This window comes from Mustela putorius, unplaced genomic scaffold (assembly GCF_011764305.1).
Source record: "Mustela putorius furo isolate JIRA1106 unplaced genomic scaffold, ASM1176430v1.1 tig00000460_pilon_pilon_pilon, whole genome shotgun sequence".
Lineage (NCBI taxonomy): Eukaryota > Metazoa > Chordata > Mammalia > Carnivora > Mustelidae > Mustela > Mustela putorius.
Genome location: NW_025421389.1, coordinates 14110010 through 14130427, shown reverse-complemented (window position 1 = coordinate 14130427; position 20418 = coordinate 14110010). Strand labels below are relative to the sequence as shown.

Sequence of the window (20418 nt, the reverse complement as noted above, 5' to 3'; positions counted from 1 at the left end):
CTCACTAGTAATCCAAGCTTCTGATTACAGGAGATAATAGCCTTTGCCACATTGAGATGATGTCATCCCAGCCAAAGTGAGGAAATGAGATGTTTTCATTAGTCTGAACCACCTTCTAACTCATCTTCCCAGTGAATCTTACTGAGTACATATGAATACACTCTGGCCTTAGCCCTGGAGAAGACTGAGTCTTGTAGGAGGTGCAGATAAGAAAACACCACTACTACACAGTATGGTAACATCATGCTCTGGGTAAGCCTAAGGTAGGATGGGAGATTCAGGAGGCACAGAATGCAGCCTTGGGCGGGTGCTATGGACTGAAAGTTGTGTCCCCCAAGGATGTACATTGAAGACCTAACCCCCAGTTTGATGGTACTGGAGATGGGCCTTTGGGAAGTAATGGGGTCAGATGAGGTCACGAGTGTGGGACCCTCACAATGGGATTAGTGCCCTTATAAGAAGAGACACCAGACCCCCTCTTCCTGTCTCCACCACATGTGCACTGTGAGGTCACAGTGGCAGTCGCCAAGCCAGGAGGAGACTCCCTACCAGGAACTCAATTGGCCAACACTGTGATCTTAGACTTTAGCGTCTAGAAATTTCTGTTGATTGGGCCACCCCATCTGTGGTATTTTGTTATGGAAGCTAGAACAGAATAATGCAAGAGGTATGCTAGATATTCTCCTGCTGTCCCTCCAGATTATTCTATGCCCATATTACTCCGCCTTGAGCTTCCAGTTGGGTTTTCACCAGTGGGAGGCCCTGGCCCCAGGAGGGCGAGTCTGCTTCCTCCAGGGTCAGCCAGCATGGGTGGGCTGAGGCTGCACCCCTGTGCTGAAGGCCAAAGTGCTGGTCAGGCAGCCCCTTCTTATGGCTACAGCGTTTACCGGGTTCCAGTAACCGCCCACTTCCTTTGTCCCATTAGGCCTATGGAGAATGACGCTTGGGGTGCTCTACCTGTCATGTCCCCCCTAGTTACTGTCACTCATTCCTGCCAATGGCTTTGTCAAAGATCGTTCTTAAACTTTCCTCACCTCCTGGGTTTGAATGAGCCATTTTTCCCGCTGGGAGCCTGACTTCCACAAAAAGTCTAGGGGGCACCTGGTTGGCTCCATTGGTGGAGAGTGTGACTCTTGGGGTCGTGAGTTTGAATTTGAGCCCCACACTGGGTGCGGAAATTACTTAAAATTAAAATCTGAAAAAAGAAAAAGTCAAAGAAAGCTTCTCAGAGGGCGATATTTAGGCCAACATCTGAAAGATGGGGAGGAGTTAGCCTTATTGCAGAAAATATATGTTTTCTATGAGTCTTTTAAATAAACACTAGAATAGCTCCCAACCTCCTTTACTAACTCCAGAGACACTTGGTCCTTGGTGTGTCCGAGTTGGGAATCACCAGCGCTGAGCTCTTCAGAGGCTCACAGACCCAAATGCAAGATCTGAGGCTTTCTGCTCTCAGCCACACCTTAAGGCTGGAAGAGAGAAAGTTGGAGGCTGCACCTAAAGGAGGTGGTACCCTCTCACTTGCCCTTGAGGGCTTTCCTGGGTTTTGAGGGGGGGCCCTGCCATTGCTCCCTCCATCCCTAAGTCAGCTTCCATTCTCGCAGGGAGTCAGCCCTGGAGTGAAGCTGATAGAAATGCTGCCTTGGGAAGGAACAGCCTGATTCTGTCCCCTGTCCCCTCGCCATGGTCCCTCAGGCTGAGGACAGCTGCTTGAAAGATCTAGTTTCAGGAAAAACTGGCCCACCTCATTCTATGTGGCAATCCTGGGCATTGGGACACCTGCCAAGGGCCCACCCCCATCCCACCCCACCCCCGACCCCACCATGGGGAAAGTATGAGCCAGGTCGTGGGCCTGTCTCCCTCCTCCCTCCCACCCTCCCAAGACTAGTCTCTCTCCCACTCCCAGTCTCCTCCAATTAGGCAACTCATGTTCAAGCATTTCTGATTCCAGCCTTCCCATCAGCCTCATTTGGCACCTGCCCATACCCTACATCACCCCCCGAGTTGTTCCAGGCTCTACCTTGTATATCTTGGTGGAGACCACGCTGTGCTCATTCCTGCCTCTGGGCTGTTGCTGAGTCCCGTCACCCTTCCTCCTCCTGATTCCTAGCACCTTTGGAGGCTAGCCTATCTCTCCTACCTTGAAGAGTTCACAGCCTCCAATGCCATTGGCCGCTATTATCTGCACTGCTTGACGAGGAACTGAACGTGCCTGGTACCATTATTAACATTATCCCATCAGCTGCGATCTTTTTCTGTGTCAGGCACTTGAGGGTGAGCCAGTCTTTGCAAAAACCCCATCAGACAGGGATAGCCATTATCGGGTTCCTGTTGAGATAACTGAGACCTCAGGAACTTTCTAGGCTGGGAAGTGGTAGTGAGCAGACTCAGACCCAGGTTCTTCTGTCTTACGGCCCTGGGTCTTACCACTGCTCACTGTTATGTCTCTGCAGGACAGTGCACATTCTTTGTGGCCAGAGACCTTGTAACTTAGGGTTCCTGTAGTCCACACCCTGCCTGGGAGCACAGGCCCAAACTGCCCCTCCGAGTAGCTCTGCTTACCATCTAACACTTAGATCACATTGGAGCTCTGCTCAGAACCTTTTGTTGGCTTCCCTTCTTACTCAGGATACAAGCCAACATCTCTAAGGGCCTGCAAGGCCCCGTATCATCCTACACACACACACACACACACACACACACACACACACACACAGACACTTCACCCCTTACCTACTCTGCTCAAATCACACTGGCTCCTGACTATTCCTCAATGTTCCCAGCGTGGCCCAGAGTCTGTCCGTGAGTAACTGGCAAAGCCAGCCCCTAGGCCAGCATTCTGTCCACTGTGCGAGGCTGCTTCCCAGCTGCCCCGTCATAGCCCTACTTGCCACCGCAGTCAAGGGGGCAGCAGCATTCTATGGCAGCTGCGTTCCCAGCAGCGGCACTCTGCGGCTTGCACACCCTTGCCTGCTGGTGGAGCTTTCCAAGCCTCCAGTCTGACTCCTATCTCCTTCTTGGACTATGTTCCTCCTTCTCCCCTCTTCCTTGCCCTCCAGCCCCCCGTGCCCTGTCCCCCCGTGGCACAGGCCACCTCATTGTACCCCGGCTCCCTTCCCCACCTGGCTTTGCTTCTGCTGTCCCCTCTGCCCCAAACGCCCTCCTGATGTTTGCCTCTGCAAGTCGTCAAAGTCTTGTTGAAGTTGAACCGCATCCTGAGCTAAGCCAATCTCCCCCAGTCCCTCCCCATTCTAAGAGCAAAATCCCTCTCCCTCTGCCATTCACCAAGGTATGCTGGTTATCTGTCTCCCCCACCAGTGCCGTGTGGCACTTTTCTCAACCAGCCTCTTACTTACCAGCTCGGACGGATGCCTATGTCAGCCCGCACCTTCACACTTGGGATATGGCAAGGCAGAGAAAGGCCCCTGTCCCCGCTGGGTGCACAGCGGCCAGCGCTCAATTTGCACACGTGGATTTCCGTCTCTTGGTGTTTCTCCCCAGACTCTTAGGTTGTGCGACAGAAGAGAAGTGATCGAGATGAGCATAATGTCATCACCATGAGCCCCTCCGAAGTAAAGTGTGTCCTCTAGACAGTGGCAGGAGGGAAGTCCGTGTTTTGAAGCAGGAGAACAATTTCCTATCCTTGCTGGCTTGCAGAGGGCAGGGGCACAGGACAAGCAACGTGGATATTCTCTGGAAGCTGAGGGCACCCTGACGGACAGCTAGTGAGGCAGCAGGGAATTGAGTCCTATAACCACGAGGAACTGAATTCAGCAACAACCCAACTGAACTGGGAGGCAGATTCATCTCCTAGCCTTCCAGAAAAGGGCACCTAGATTTCAGCCTGTGAGACTTCTGACCCTCAGAACTACGAGCTAATGTGTTTTTGCTAAGTTGCTACCTTTGTGGAAATCTGTTATCGAACAATAAAAAAAATAATATAAATATATCCCAAATACTGCCTGGGATATACTTATACTAAAACAAACAAACAAAAAAAAACAACTTCAGAGGTGCCTGGGTGGTTTAGTTGGTTGAGCATCCGACTCCTGATCTCAGCTTGGGTCTTGATCTCGGGTGATGAGTTCACTCCCTGGACTAGACTCCATGCTGGGTGTGGAACCTACTTAGAAAGAAAATAAAATAAACACTTCATTGTTTTTCTGTAAATCAAATTTAGGTAGGCCTTTGTGTTTTTATTTGCTAAATCCAGTAACCGTAAATCCCAACTAGGTCACTGGGACAGAGCAGTTCAGAGCTGGGCCATGAAGTGAAGTGAAACATCCTTTTCTGGCGTAGAGGTCCGTTGGCCAGAAATGGTCTGCACACCTTCTACCACCAAAGCAAACAGAAGGTTTCTAGGGGGCCTGCCCAACACCCTGCATGCAGGTTGTAACAATTTCCCTCCAAAGCAAGGGTTCTTAACCTGGAGTCTAGACCCCTGGGCATCAACAGATAAAATTCTAAGGGTCTGGGAACTTTGATGGGAAGGAAAAAAGTCACACCCTTATTTTCACTGTCCTCTGGTACTTAGAACTTCCTTCAATTAAAAATATAAATATTGTCAGTACCTGTGACTTTGTTACGGATAGAAATCACATAGCAGTTTTTGCTGGTATCACAAAATATTATTTGCGTTCATCGCTATTTTGAAATATTGTTATTTAATGTGTTAATAAAGAAGAACAGACATTGCCATATTATGTATTTCTAATGTTTGGATACTACATTTCGATATAATTGGTTTCCTTTGTAAATTCAATGTATTTTTTTAAAGGATTCTATTTATTCATTTATTTATTTATTTATTTATTTATTTATTTCAGAGAGAAAGGGAGAGAGAGAGTATGCAAGCAGGGAGAAGAGGGGTGGAGGGAGAGGGGAGAATCCCAAGCGGACTCCACATTGAGCAGAGAGTCCAGATGCAGGGATCTATCCCATGACTCCAGGATCACAACCTGAGCTGAAACCAAGAGCTGGATGTTATCGACTGAGCTACCCAGGCGTCCCTCATGTATTTAAACAACAACAACGTAATTCCGAGAAATCGCCCATAGGCTTTACCAGATGGTGTCCTTGGGGACAAGATGTCAGGATACCAGTGAACCTGGGTTCAGATGCCATCTGTAAGGCCTCATTACTGTGAGAACGAGATCAATTATTAACTTTCCTCAGCTTTGGTGTCCTCCTCTTTAGAATCGAGTTTCTGTGAGAATGAAAGATGCAGTGTAGAAGTAAGAACCACCCAGCACAGGCTGGTCATCAGTAAGTGAATGCTAGTCTTTGTTATTAATAACAATTACAACCAATAACTATAATCACAGTCCCTCGGTGTGATTATAATATAATGTTACAATAACTACAATCCCATGTCATTGGTTCCTCCTTTCTCCCCCCCCCCAATTTTTGCTTAGGCACCTTTGGGATCTAGCAGGGACCTGGTTTCCCGTGGCCCCCAAATGGCATGGCCCCATAGACCAGCAGCCCCTGCCCAGGTCCCTCAGGCCCTGTCCCTGGCTCAGTCCTCGTGTCCCAAGCGCTATCTACCTGTGGTTCCAGCAAATAGAACAAATATATACATACTCTTGGTGGTGGTGACATCCTACACTTTGCTAATGAGAAACAACCAACCTGCGGGGCTCAGGGCTGGGGGAGGAGCACAGATCCTGGCCCCTGTGCAAACTCAGTCCTGAGGTGGCACAGGGGGACACGGCCAGGAAGGTGCACAGGCCCTCTCTGCCTAGGCCTGTCTCTGCCCAAGGCCTTGACAGCGGGGAAGCTGGAGCAGTCCCCCACCCCTGCACTCTCACCACAGCCCTTCCTGTTTCAGGGCACTGGACCCAGCCTTGGGTGTGGGCAGGAGGGCAGCCAAAGCCTGAGTCACTGGGAGGGGACACTTGAGTCTTGAGATGTGGTCTCTGTGGAGAGGGCTGAGGACAGAGAGGGCTGAAAAGCCCCTCCCTCAGCCCTGCACCCCTTCAGCAGCGCTGTGGGGTAAGCTGGAACCCTGCTGGGCCTCACACCTCACCGCCCTTCTTCTGTCTTCTGCGTGCTGTCTCCCAGGCCCACCCTCTCCTCTGGAAGCACTGGAACCCTCTTCACAACTCATTTCTCTCTCACGTGGAGTCATTGGTCCAACAGGAAAACAGGCTTGCAGAAGACTGCTGACTCACACCAGGTAGAGGGCAGCGTGAGGAGTGAATCTGTGGCCTTGGGCTTTGGGCAGAGTTGGAGAGGCCAATGGGACCCTTAGCCCCGGAAAGATGGGGTTGTCCCTGAGGCAGGCCCTGCGTGGGTCCACCCAGCCTGGCACACTTGGGTGTCCCACCCTCAGAGCCAGAGGCACAAGGGGGACTCTGCCAGTTCCCACAGCGAGGCCTGCCCGCGCCTGCCCAGAGCTCCTTGCCAGGCTCAGCTATCGATCCCATGCACGTGCCCCTCGGTCCCCACTCCTGGCTTCACGCGCTGATTCCTGCTGCCTGCGTCAGGGGTCTACCACCCCCGTCCCCCACAACCAGGTGCCCTGGTTCCCTGGGACTCTAGACTCTAACTCAGGGGCCCCGGGTTGTCTGTCAGCTGGCTGCTATAGCTTCGGGAGAGGGAATGCCCCTTCGCTTGTCATCCACGGAGACCTCCTCAGCGAGGCTTGCACAGCGCCCCTAAGGAAGCGGGTAGATTTGGACCCTGTGACTTGGTTTCCAGGATACGGCACGCCACTCCTATCCCCTCCCCCGCCACCAGAGACTCTCACAGCTGCCCTCTTGTGCTCCCAGGAGGAGACAGCCAATCCCACCCCTTGCTGCCGCCCTTGAGGCTCGAAATCCCAAAGTCTCCTCTTAGCCAAGGGCCCTGGTTCTGTCCCCTGTAGAGCCAGACAGGGTTAGGACCAATCCTGACAAAAACAGGAAGCATGTTGGTCTTACGGGGAGGGTATGGAAGTATCATCCTCTCTTTCCAGGGAAGGGAGAATACTACCAAGCACCCTCCATGTCGTTTGAGACACGATTCGGGGAACTTTCTGGAGAACATCTTAATTACTCCTTAAGAGAATACAAAATCGGGGTTTCTCCATTTACAGGTGAGAAATTGAGGTTCAGAGAGTTCTCTGATGTGCCCAAGGCTGAGGAGTGGAGCTGGACATTAGCCATGTCTGTCTGGTTCCAGAAGTCACGCTCTTTGCCAACACCAGGCTCTCTGAGGCTGGCCAGTCCACTATCTCCCCTGAATCTCTGCCTACTTGGTCCTGCCTCAGTTTCCAATTTGGTTGCCCAATTCCCCCTGGACTGGAGGTCATCCTGAATCCCTTTCCTGGGTGGGATTCATGCCTGGAGCTCCAACACACCCCCTAATTCTAGGCAGTCCCTCCCCTTGGGATCGGCCCCTTGCCCCTGTGTCACCCCAAAGTCCAAAGGACCCCTGCCTCCAATTGGCTGACCCCTCAAACTGCCCTTTCCCACTTTTTCCTGCTGCTCGGACCCATCCAGAGGATTACCCCTCCTTGGCAGACACCGGGCCAGAGAAGGCTGACATGGCACACCCTTGTGGATACCGCCTGGGCAACAGGAGTCTGTTCTCAGAGCCCCACAGCTGCCTAGCCCAGCCTCTGTCTTCTCTACGTCCCTCTCCTCTGAGCAGTCCCGTGGGGGTGACCAGCCCTGCCCGGAGATCTGGGTCTGTTACAACCCCCAGGCCCACTTTGCTCAGGGAGTGGGGATCCCACACAATAAGAAAGAGCCGAGGACAAATGTGGAGGTTGGGAAAGGGATCTGGAAAAGCTGTTCCACACTTAATCTTAGCCCAAAGACCAAAGGGGTGTGGATGCAGGAAACACGGTAGAGAGAGGCTGGCAAGAGGTGTCCAGGCCTGGCTTCCTGGGCACAATGGGAACGGGACCTGGGTGGAGGGGTGGCCAGGAGACACCTTCACCTCCCATGGGGCAGCCTGTTTACATTCTGTCTGCTCACATAGCCTTTTCCAGACGGCTGGCCCAACTTCCTCATGCACTGTCCCTGTCAACACCCTCTCTGTTGCCAGCTGCTCCCGCAGAGGGACACTGCTGTCTGCCATGGCTCTGTCCCAGCCCAGAAATGGGGAGAGCCCCGGGGAAACCAGAGAGCCTAGAGGTCTCACAGACCTTTCGCTGCCAAGCTTCTCCCTTCTAGGGGGACCCTCACTTTTTGCTTGCTTCTCTCACATAACTTTGAGCTTCCCTCCCCTTTCCTGTCATTCTATACCTATCTCTTCCCCAAAAGTCTGGGGAACAATGGCTTGGAGAGTTGGGGATGCCACACACCCCACACAGGGAAAGTCAGCATCAGAAGCCCGCATCCCTTTTACCGATGTTTCCCAGGCCCATGCCCACCCTTCCTGGCAGGTAGGTAGCACAGATCTATTCCAAACCAAGAGCCCAGGGCTGGCTGAGCCCTTTCTCCACTACAGCCAGCCTCCTGCTTTTCCTCTGGGATGCAGCCTCCTCGTCCGTTCTGGGACATCCTCAGTCAAGGGCTGCCGGGAGTGGCTGAGGGAGGGTCTGGGGTGGGCAGAGCAGGGATGCAGGAACATCTATTTCTGGGAAGGAGAAAACAGAGAGGCCCAGAGACAGGCTGAGGACAGACAAAGATGAAAAGACAGATGGGGGAGCTGGGGGAGACAGACAGAGAGACAGAAAAGCACCAAGACGTCCAAATTGACACCACATGGCCGTTATGCTGGACCCCAGGGTCCAGCAAACAAGGTTTCGTGCTGAGTCCGTTACCATGGTGACAAACATGCAGGAAATATCCAAGATAACTAGAATAGTGGCAATAACATGTGTTTTGTATAAAACCTCCTCCCTCCACCCACCCCCACCTCCCCACCCCCTCCCCCACCCCGCAATGTACTCATTGCATTACTTGGGATAAACTTGGCTTTTGCAATCACCTTCCCCGAGAGGCCTGGCGGAGGGGGTTCTAAGGTCATCGGGTGGAGGGAACAACTGCCCTGGGAAACGGATGGGCCTGGGAGAGGTTTCTGCTCAGGAAAACAGGGTACATTTCATGCCTCTCACCTCACCTCTATCTGCCCGAGTCCAGATCTGGGTTCCCATAGCCTTCCGCTCCAGAATGCGAAGGCCCAGAAGGGTCTGACTTTGGGTTGGAGGTCACATGATAAGTCTGAGGACCGAGAAGAGTCTGGGTCCTTTCTTTGCAAGCTCAAGGAGCCCCCCAACAGAGTCAGGCAGAGCGGTGACGCCAAAGCCATATATCCCTAGATGGGGTACATGAGGCAGCACAGGACCAACGTGCCCTGAGAACACTGTCGCCTCTGCGGGGCGACCCCTCGCCCCCAAAGCAAAGACAAGGAAGACATGGAGATACAGGGGAGGAACGGGGGGCTCTTGGCAGACACACAGCAGGCAGATCTGGGGCGGAAGAAGGTGAGGTACCTCTCAGAGAGCCCCTCACCAGCTCTCCCTGCTCCTGAGGCCACACCAAAGACCCGCTAGAAGCCAACCAAGTCTGTCCCTTCCCGCCAACTCCCCCGCACATGTCTCTGGGTTGCTAACAGAAAGGATCCTGTGGTAAGAACTGGAGACTTCCAGTCAGGTCCCACTGCCCACTGCCTGCACATCCTCAGGCAGGCCGCATGACGTCCCTGGGCCCGAGTTCTCGCTTCTTCTGGGTAGAGCTGGCAATAACGTATCAGGAAGGGCCTTAGGAGGAGCAAATGTCCTGGCATACGGGGGAGCACTCAGCCGGCACCTCGTAAAGCTCCCCGTTCTGGTGACTGGTTGTTGCCATGACTCAGGCAGAGACGAGTGGACAGGCCAAGGGAGTGGGGAGAGGTTGCAGGCAAGGTTCATGTGAGGAGACTTCCTGGTTTCTCTAAAGACATCACATCCAGATTTTCCGATCTAAACAACCAGCTTCAGCTGCGAGTTCCCATCTTAGAAACTTTCTGGGAAACGATGCATGATAGAAATGGTTTGGGAAGGGTCCACCCGGACACAGTGCGCCTAGCTTGGTTTGGAGCACTCCCCTTGGGAATGCCAGCACCAAAGTGTGGCCTGGGGTGGGGGGTACTCGGGGGGCAGTTCCATTTGCTGACCCATGCTCCTGACCCTCTTCAGTGCCACAGCGTTGGTCCCTCCTGCATCGAGGGCGCTGAGCCAGGCCTGGAAGCAGCCCTTAAATGACCTTCTAGGGTCAAACGAGGTAGATGGTACCAGCTCCCTGGGGAATGTAGAGATCTCTTGAACTGAGACCAGAATTGCTGCCTCTTTGCTGCTGGGAACAATGAAATGCAGCCTGCTCACCTCCCAAACTCGAAGCCTTACTTTGGTACCATGTTGGGAGAGTACCATGCTGGGAGGGATGGGAGAAGAAGGAAAGAGAAAGCAAGAATAGTTAGACTCTTGGTGTCTAGCTTACCCAGTAACAGCCAAGCTCGGGGAGGGATTGGCTCATGGAGGAGGATTACTCTTTCCTGGATCCAAGACTAAGCAGGACCCCTGAAGGAGCAGGGGCCTGGCAGCATCTTGAAGGAGGCATGCCAGCTGAGCAAGGAGGGAGAAAGGCAGACCAAGGCCCCTAGCCCAGCCCTTGGTTCCTTGGGAGGACAGCAGGAGGTCTGCCAGGCGGAGTACCACCTCCCCGGCTGGCCGCCTCTTCTGTATCTGGTTTCACTCTCTCCCTGCTTTTTCCATATTGATTCTCTTTGGCCCTGGGGCAATTTTTCCAGCTCTTCATCTGTTTCTATGTGGCACCAGGGGAACAGGCCACCTCAGGGACAGAAAGCTGAGTCTGTGTGTGTGTTTGTGTGTGCAGGGGGCAGAGGTGGGTGGCAGGGTGACAGCCGGAGGAGGAGCAGAAGGAATTAGTAGCCTTTGGCAGTCCTGGTCACAACTCCCAATGTCGCTGGGGATGTCCAAGGGCTAACGGGAGCCAGAGGACACTAGAGCCTGGAGGGGAACAGAGCATCCACCTACCCTCTTGCTTCATAATTCTTCAGGGTTTTTGAGAGGAACAGGGGTAAACTATAGATTAAAAAAGAGCCTTAACCTGTAAAGTAGGAAGAAGCCAGTCTTCCTTCCCTCTCCACAGAGCCCCTGGGATTCCAGCCCAATCCCCTTGGTGGTATGTGCAGAACACCAAGGCATAAAGCCTGCCTAAAGGACTTTGGGGTACAGGGCTCCATGGCCCTGGGGTAGGGGCAGCTCGCAGGCAGCCACTCCTCTCCGAGAGCCAAGAAGTCTTCTCTAGGGGATTAGCAGGGCCTTCCTGCCACCCCCTTTGGCTGGTACGAGAGCCAGAACACCACCCCTGGCTGCCAGCCAGCCTGGGTCTGGGGAGCCAGTGATCGCTGGGAGACTAGCAGACACACTGCTGGGGCCGGAGGGGGCGGGGGTCGAGGCTTCTGGGGAGTCCCTGGGGCCACCCAGCCGGGATAGTGAGCCAGCAACTCAGCCAGCTCCAGCTACTGAGGAAATATGCCTTCCTGGCCCTTGGCGGAGGGTGGACAGGGAGTCAGGAGGGTCTCTTGTTGGTCTGTCTTCTCTCTCTTGCTCTCTCTCTCTTTTGAAGACAGGGAACATAGACCCACTGCAAACCCTGGAAGACCAAGCACAGGGGGGCAGGAGTCCTGCACAGATGTACCGCCTGTTGGAAAACCAAGTCCAAGTTAAGGGGCGGCAGAGCTTGGCGCAGGGATGAAAGTGGGACTGACAGGAGCAGGACTTTGCACCCACGGGCTCAGTGAGATGAGAAGAAAGCAGTCCGTGTCTGCCAGTCTTCTTGAAAGATATGACTGTGTATTCGCAAGAGGACTCCCGAGTGGGTCTGTAGATGAGGAACGGGAGTTCCCAGAACCTGCCAAAGACTGTGAGGTGATTGGTCAGGGGAACCCAGGTTAGGAACGCATTCTGTCGTTAGGCCACGCCCCTCCTCTGGATCCTCCACATTTTCTCAGGGCCCTGTGCCCCAGAGACCCCCAGCATGAAGGGAAGGTGGGCCAGCTGCCCTGGTGGGGCATAGGCACTTCAACCCCGTGTGGGAGGGAGGTCAGGAGTAGAAACAGCTGCCAAGGAAGGCAAACCAGAGCCTGTGTCCCTGGGGGGAGGGGCTCTCTAGAAGCAGCAGTGCCCACAGAGGGGGACCATTCCAAGTGGTCCCCGGACCAGCTCTAAATCAATGGAGCCTACACTTGTCTCTCTCCTTGTCCTTCCCCGCTCTCTGCTAAGTAAACAAACACAGCTCTCAGGCAGCTCTCTCCTGGCAAACACCCCGACTTAGCAACCGCTCCTAGAATAAATAAACACTCGCGCGCTGCACGCTTGCACACACTCACTCACAGGCACTCGCTGGTGCTCCCCGCCGTCCATGGAGCCCCCACAGGGCTCCAGCCTCTCACCCACACAGGCTTCCTTTAACGCTGTGACCGAGACTGCCACCTGCTGCCAGGGTGCTGGGGTGACCGGGGACCTCAGGGGCGCAGACAGCCAGACTGGAGGCTCGCTCTGCTCTGCGTCTGCCTGTGCAGGAGGATAGCCTCCAAGAACCGCCGAGGGTAGCCCTTGGAATGGTCCCCCCTGTGGGGGACCTGAGGGACCCCAGGATGGCAGGGAGACCAGAAGACCTTCAGGGTGATACAGTGATGAGTTCTACCGATGGATGTCCGGGGAGACAAGGACACTTGCCAAGACCTGAGCATCGGACCTACAGAGGCAGGGTCAGAGCTCTGGACCAGAATTCTTTCCACTTCCCCACGAAAGGCCCCTTCCCCTGCCCATCCTTTGTGGCCAGTCTAAAGGAGATAAACACCATCCATGTGGCGGTGTCAAGAGATGACACTTAAGACAGTAAAGTCCTTGCCTAGTTCTGGAATGAGGTTCTTCTCCTTCTCCTCCTCCAACCCCCCCCCTTCTCTTCCTCCTCTTTCTGTTAAGATTTTAATTATTGATTTGAGATACAGAGAGAGCAGAAGCCGGGGGCAGAGGGAGAAGCAGGTTTCCCGCTGAGCAGGGAGCTCAATTCAGGCTTCAATCCCAGGACCCCACGATCATGACCTGAGCCAAAGGCAGACGCTTAACCACTAAGCCGCATGTGCCCCACTGGAATGATGTTCTCATCAAGGCCTGGGCAACACAGAGGAGGACCCCCCTCACAGTCACCATAGTCTTTGCCATGACCTTGGAGCTGCCTGTCTTCTCCTTGAGAAGAGCGACTTCCTGCGGCATCGAATGCCAGGTACCCCCTCATCAGTAAGTCAGATGGGAATGTCAGAGTCGGTGCTCCAGCTAAGGAGCAAGAAAGGCAAAATCATCTCAGGCCAAAGGAACTGGAGGTTAATGGCAGGGAGTCATGTTCGACACATAAGAAGATGAGAACTCGAGGGGTGAGGACAGGGTGGTGTTTAATGCTGCTTTAAAGCCCAGATCGCAATGGGAGACAAGTGGTGACAGCCACAGACAGAGGCCAGGCCTCGCGTTGGGCACCAAAGCACAGCAGCCCCGTGTAAGCGTCAGCCTCAGGCCTATCTGGTTGCAGGTCCCAGCTTTTCTGTTATGAGCTGTGGGACAGTAGGCAATCTACCTAGTTTCTTCTGCCTCTACAATTTCCATCTTTTGTAAAGATTAATCAGATGCCATACACCACATCTCTAGCCCAGCACGGCTGCCTTCAACAGTGGTGGGTGCATAGGGTGTGGTGTTCAGTCCCTGCTCTGATCTCCTTCAGCGTCAGAAAAAACCCACAACAAACCGCATTAACCAAGTTGGAACCAGATAATACGTGTGAAAGTGCACTCTGTTAAACATGACCTCCAGGGCGCCTGAGGAGCTCAGCATCCGCCTTCCACTCAGGTCATGATCCCACAGTCCCGGGATCCAGTCCTGCTTCTCCCTCTCCCCTTCTCCCCTGCTTGTGATCTCTCTTTCTCCCTCGCTCTCTCTCTCAAATAAGTAAATAAAATCTTTTTTTTTCTTAAATGACCTACAAAATTGAGGCATTATCATTAAAATAGCTTCAGATCAATCTGACCCTGGTATATTCCTAAAGTCCAAATGTTGGGGGTGCTTGGGTGGCTCAATTGGTTAAGTCTCTGCCTTTAGCTCAGGTCATGATCTCCGGGTCCTACGATCAAGCCCCACATCAGGCTTTTTGCTCAGTGGGGAGCCTGCATCTCCCTCTTTCTGCCTGCCTCTTTGCCTACTTGCCTCTGTCGAATAAATAAATAAAATCTCAAAAAAATAATAATAAAGTTCAAGTGTTATTCCTCAGTAACTGCATACAGTTAATTGTAATTATAATGAATTACAGTCAGGTACTGATGACCATTACCATAGCAATAAAAAGGAGTACAAAATATCAGTCCTGTTAGTCAGGAGCCTATTACCTGTATTTTCATTGTAGCTTTGCCATAATGAGAAACAAGCAGGCACTGAGCAAAAGCATGGAAAGTGGGCCTGTGGCTCCAGAGTTCAGGCATGAGCTCTCCAACCCTAGGTGCCGGGGGCAGGGTGGGGAGGCAGGGGAGGATGAGGACTTCCAGGGTAACTCCCCATGCCCATGAGCTTCAGTACATCCCTCATCAGCATTCCTGGGCCTTTCTAAGCATTTCCCCACCCTACCCCTTTTCTCTGCCTTCTCTGATTGTCTGGTTCCTGAGCTGCTGTTAGAGTGAGCAGATAACAAGGTCTTGACTCAGGACAAGGCAAGAAGGGTGCCAGATCAAGGCCTGGCATACAAGAGGGCTGGGTCTACACAGGAAGCGTTTAGCTCAGAGCCAGGGATATAGACTGGGGTGTACACCAAAACTGAAGGCCCAAGACAGACCTATCCAGCCAGCCAAGTCTGAGAAACCAAGCATTGTTGAGCGTTGCTGGCTCCAAGTCTGTAGGCTTCAGGAAGCAGAACTCAGCTGGGAAACCAGGAAAGTGGGCATCAGGTCTGGAAGAGTCTGAGCAAGGCTGTGGGACTCCAGCAGTGAGAGAGGATTTTGACACAGAAGAAAAGACCGCCGAACTGTGAATGCCAGAAACTTCTTGGCCAAGTGCAGGCCTCCGTGCCCGAGTTGATGGGCAGAGGCCCCGTGTGAGCACTGGCTGGTTGGGGGCTGGTGGAGGGGCGAGAGGCAAAGCGCCTCCATGGAAAGTTTAGTGGCATGAACAACCACAAACAGCAGCGAGCGTTAAGTTCTGTACCACTTCCCAACTTGGGACTGCTGCCTGACCCTCTGAGTCTCAGTTTTCTCATCTTTAAAATGGGAATAACGACTCCCACCTTGTAAGGTGATTGGAATCGTCTGAGCTACACAGCATCACAGATGTTTTGCCTGGCCTTACTGAAAGCATCCGATAAAAGCTAGGCATTTTAGCTCATTAGACATTTATTGAGCGCCCATTACATGCCAGGCCCTGCACTCTGTCTAGGAGGCGGAGTGATGGGAAGATACGGACACTGCTCTTGAGAAATGTAGACGTAAAGAGGTGAGTGGTGGCTCCTACTTCAAATTAGCAATACTATAGTAAGATGGTTCTCCTACGGGGTTGGGGGCAGGTGGGACATGCAGGAGGGGGAAGTGAGGGAAAGGGCACTCTGAGTTCGCCTTGAAAAATCAGGGAGAGCTCCCAGGAGGAGACGACGCATGCACTGCACCCGGAAGTATGAAGGGGCATCTTCCTGGTGGACAAGCCAAGAAGTGGGAATGGGGGCTGCGGAGGGAAAGAGCGCAAAGATGCAGAGCCGTAAGAAAAACCCACTATGCTTTGGGAGAGAACAATGAATTTCAATGTTCCTGTAGCCTGAAGAGGCGGAGTGGGAAGGAGAAATGAGATCTGGCTGGACTGACAGACACAAATCAGATCACACAGGACTTTTTTTTTTAATGCCATGCTTTAGAATTTAGATTTTATCCTGAGAGTGATAAGAAGGCACCAAAGAACTTTGAGGAAAGGAGTGATGGACAAGATTTTGTTTCATAAAAGTGTCTCTCTCACTGCTGTGTGGGGATATGACTGAGTGTCATTAAGACTGGCTGAAGGGGCTATGGGGATGTAGCTCAGTGGTAGCGCACATGCTTTGCAAGTATGAGGCCCCAGGTTCATTCCCTGGCATCTGCTGTCTCTTGTTGTCCATCGCATATGTTTAGGGTGCCTGGGTGGCTCAGTCGTTAAGCATCTGCCTTTGGATTAGGTCATGATCCCAGGGTCCTAGGATCGAGCCCCGCGTCTGTCTCCCTGGTCTGCAGGACGCCTGCGTCTCTCTCTCCCTATCCTCCCACTGTGTTCCCTCTCACGCTATGTGTATGTGTGTGTCTCTCTCTGTCAAATAAAATTAATAAATAAAATATAAATATATAATACAAAATTAAAATTAATAATAAAAATTAAATTAATATCTAAATATAAATAAATTAAAATAAAATAAAACAAAATCTTAAAAAAAAAAAAAAAACAGAAAGACCAGCTCAATGGAAACTGGCTACAGGGACGTCAGGTGGAAGGAAGGTTTCATTTGAGTTTTCCTAATATAGGAAAGACTTAAACAAGTTCATATGCTAAGGAGAGATGGAGGTTGAAGATTCAGGAGAAAGGGGGGATAAGTTCCCAGAGAACAAGGCCCCTCAACCCAAAACGCTCTTGTCTCTGATCAGGTTCCACCAGAAACAGACTCTGAGATTTTCACACAGGAGAATTCCTGGGGAACGACACCTGCTGAGTGAGGGGGCAAAAGAAGCAGAACTGGCAGAGAGAAAAGCTGAAGGACGATGCGGTTGGAAGAGCGGAGAGCTCGGAAGCTGGGATGGCCCTTCAGAAGCGGCCCTCACTGAGGAGAAGCTCCGCTGAGGCCCAGAGGTTTGTAAAGGGTGACAGATGGTGGAGGAAAATCCTTCTTGATGGACTCCCTTCTTTCTGGAAAACAGAAAACCATTGAGAAAGAGGGTTTGAGGTCTTGAGAAGAGTCGTGAAGATCTGGAATGGCCTGGGGCACTTACCTGCTGGGACCTCTGTGTATTCCCCGGGGCGGGGGGGGGGCTGGTGTGCCATAAATCTGGGGTGAGCCCATCTTCTGGGCCCGGTGATTGTCCTTGGTAGGGCTCAGCATATCAGAAGTACAAACCGAAGGGGAGCCAGGAGTTAGAGGAATTAAAGGCTGTTTCTGAGGTTTTGGTCTGCTGCCTGCCTCCTGTCCCAAGGTGAACCTAAGAGAGAAGCCCCTATGTCTATATCTGAATCTTCCTTCCTTCTCTCAGGGTAGCTGTTTATTCTGTATAAGACAACTTGGCCATCTAAAACTTAGGAAAAAAAGGAAAAAAAAGCAGAATACATATCAAACCATCCCAAGAATCAAACTCTAGTATAATCTAGAAACCAGTGAGTCTGCCCCATGTGGATTACATCTTCCAAGTTCCTGATCACTGAACATGGTCTGAGCACCTTTGCTCAAGACTTTAGTCCCATGATGGCAGACCACTGGAACATTCTTCTAGGAAGCAAGGCTTGGCACCTTGTAGGGCTGGCCTCTGTTATCCTCACTCACCCTTTCTATTTTAAGTGGGCGCAGTCCCGAGACCACAAGGCAAATGCCAGCATCCCTCAAGGACCTTAATTCAAGATAAATTCAGATCATGTTAATGTTAAGAAGCCCCAAAAAGAGGTTTAGTAAGGGGCTTTTCTGGAATGAATGAGTTGAAGGTGATATTGGGAAGAGGAGACCAACATTTTTCCAGGGACCAAATAGTCAAGAGACCCAAGTCCTCACTCTCATTCTGTGATCTTAAGGAGGTCACTAAAGTCACTGTGCCCTGGAGTTTTGATGCCATACCCCCCAAAAAAAGCTTTGGATTAGGTGATGACTGATGGCCTTTCAGATCCTATTTATCTAGGTCTGTGTCCTTTATGCCTCAGTTGAAACTCATCCTTGGCTGCCTCTTCCATGCCACCTTTCTTCTTCCCAAGGGGCATCAGGGTGTCTGGTAAACTAAATGGTCTTGGCCTTGGTCTTCCCGTTTCTTGCTTAAACTTCAGTCTGTTCTCTAAGCTGTCATCCAGCCAGCCAGCCAGCCAGTCAGCAAAAATGCTCTGATACCAATTTCTCCCACCATTCCCAGCCAGAGCTGGGAAATTAGACACATGGCCACCTTCTGGGGAGGAAAACAAGACATCTCCCCGGGGCATTAGGTTAGGTTAGGTTAGGTTAAGTTAGGTTAGGTTAGGATAGGGTAGAGTAGTTTAGGGTTAGGTTGGGGCTAGTTAGATTAGGGCTAGTTTAGGTTAGGTTAGGTTAGATTAGATTAGGTTAGGCTGGGGTGGGGTAGGGTAGGTTAGGGTTAAGTTAGGATTAAGTTAGGTTAGGTTAGATTAAGTTAGGATTAGGTTAGGTTAGGTTAGGGTTAGTTTAAAGTTAGGTTGGAATTAGGTTAGGTTAGCTTAGGTTAAGCACTGCCCCACTTGGACCCCAAACTTCCGCCTACTCAGCCACATAAGGGTGCAGTATCTTTCCAGCCCTCATTCCCTTTCTCCTCCCTTGGATAAAAGGAAAGAATGACCCACATCCTGACTCCACAGTGAGGATGGAGAGGAGAAAGAGATAGGCGAGGGCGATGAGACTTTGTGTCAGGTGTCTGTAGCGGCAGCTTGCCATTCCTTGATCTCAAGGCCACATTCTGTCATAGAAATGACGGTGGGAGGGCTCAGCAAGAGAGCCTTGAAATGGAATGCTGGAGCTCTCGGGATGGACGGGGTACCACGACAGCTGTCCTGCAGATGGAGAAGAGCATTTGAACTTTGAGTTTGTATTTCTAGAAAAACTTCCCCTCCCCCTCTTTTTCTCCAGCTCAACTCCCTTGCTGTATTATGGGGCTTTTGTGAGGTTTAGAAAAATAAACAGAATCTAACCATAACTGTCTGAAAGTGCTAAATTACCAAGAAAGACATAACAGATTAGCAGTGCAAATTAGTCCTGGGTGGGAGGTGGCCAGCACACTGGGGAGCTGAGAATTACCCACAAGAGTGGTGGTTTTCCTGCTCTTGATCCCCACCCCCCACCCCTCCGGGATGAGCCACTTTGCACACTGCAGCTTCTCCGATGGCTCTGAAGACTGAGTCAAATGTCTGTGGAGAGGAGATTTAGAAATGGGAGGCTGCATCCTCTTTAAAATCAGCCAGCCCCCCAGGCTTGAAAAGACCTTGCTAATGCCACCTAGTCCATGCTTGTCTTTGGACCAGACAGCCCCTAACACGTCCTTGTCGGAGGTGGAACTCTCTTGCTAATGATTCAAAATTCATAGTATGTTAAGCGTTAAAAGGGCTATTAGAATACCGGCCCAATGTTTCACTTTACAAAAGAATAAAGTGGGCCTCATAGACAGGAAACAACGTGCCCAAAGTCCCTCAACTGGTAAGTGACATAGCTGGGACTAGAAACCAAGTCTCCTTGACGCCAGCAAAGATGTATCTTCTATAACAGCATCTCCAAATGCCCCATCTACCTATTTCCTCCTTGCTCAGAGTGCCTGTCCCTTCATTAGTTTTCCTTGAATTCTACTCAATGAATCTGTATACCTTGGGCCTGTCCACAGATTAAGTTTCTATGTTTTGTTTTGTTTTTAAGAGACAAAGTACACATGTGCGAGTGGGGGTTGAGGGGTGGGGGGATGGGCAGAAGGAGCCGGAGAAAGAGAACCCCAAATAGGCTCCACAGCCAGCATGGAGCGCAGTGCGGGGCTCGATCTCACGACCTTGAGATCATGACCTAAGCCGAAACCAAGAGTTGGACACTCAACCGACAGCCACCCAAGTGCCCTGCTTCTAGGGTTTTGAACCCCGAAAACTAAAGTTTCCTCAGTCCAAGCCAGTAGCCTACATTTGTTGAGCCCCTGCTAACAGGTCAGGAGCCGCGTTAGGCCCTAGCAACACAAAGATGAACAAGGCACGGTCCAGGTCCTTAAAAACTTGCCTGCTATCAGCAAGGGCACATCTGGCGTTCTTTCCACAAGTAAGCTGAATGTCTCCTGCTAACTAGCTCTCTCTTCCCTCTGAAGTCTTGCGGATGTAGGCAGACTGGGTTAGGTTGTACAGGTTACCGAGTTAGGCTGCCCGCTACGAGGTGCAGCTCTGAGTCCGCAGGAGACACTTCCTAAGTTACAGACAAGAGAGAAGTTTCTAGTTTACTAACAGATTTAGGGTCAGATAACCTGGGGTTCAAATCATTGTTCTACAACTATCAGCTTTAAGACCGGAAGCAAATGACCCGGTCTTTCTGAGCCTCCACGTTTTCCGAATTGAGGATCATGGACCCCCCTGTATAAGACTGTTAGGCAAATCAGATCAGATAAGCAAATGCCCTAGCCCCAGCCTGGCACACAGGGAACCTCGATAAATGTTTGCTTGCCTTCTGTTCTCTTGACTCTTGGCCTTGTATGACTGTGTGTCACCCG

The 20418-nt window shown here is 51.7% G+C and overlaps 1 long non-coding RNA gene across 3 annotated transcripts; it reads left to right on the top strand.

The window, feature by feature from the left end:
- The first annotated feature begins 529 nt into the window (after positions 1 to 529).
- On the top strand, positions 530 to 19712 carry LOC101691022. Of its 3 annotated transcripts, XR_006606873.1 has the most exons (5): positions 530 to 667; positions 6064 to 6178; positions 6959 to 7078; positions 16633 to 16834; positions 18655 to 19711. It is a non-coding gene; the product is annotated as an uncharacterized LOC101691022 (long non-coding RNA). The 3 variants fall into 3 exon arrangements; XR_001179024.2 differs by lacking the exon at positions 530 to 667 and having other exon boundaries at positions 5902 to 6178; positions 18655 to 19712; XR_001179023.2 differs by lacking the exons at positions 530 to 667; positions 6959 to 7078 and having other exon boundaries at positions 5902 to 6178.
- The last annotated feature ends 706 nt before the right edge of the window (positions 19713 to 20418 follow it).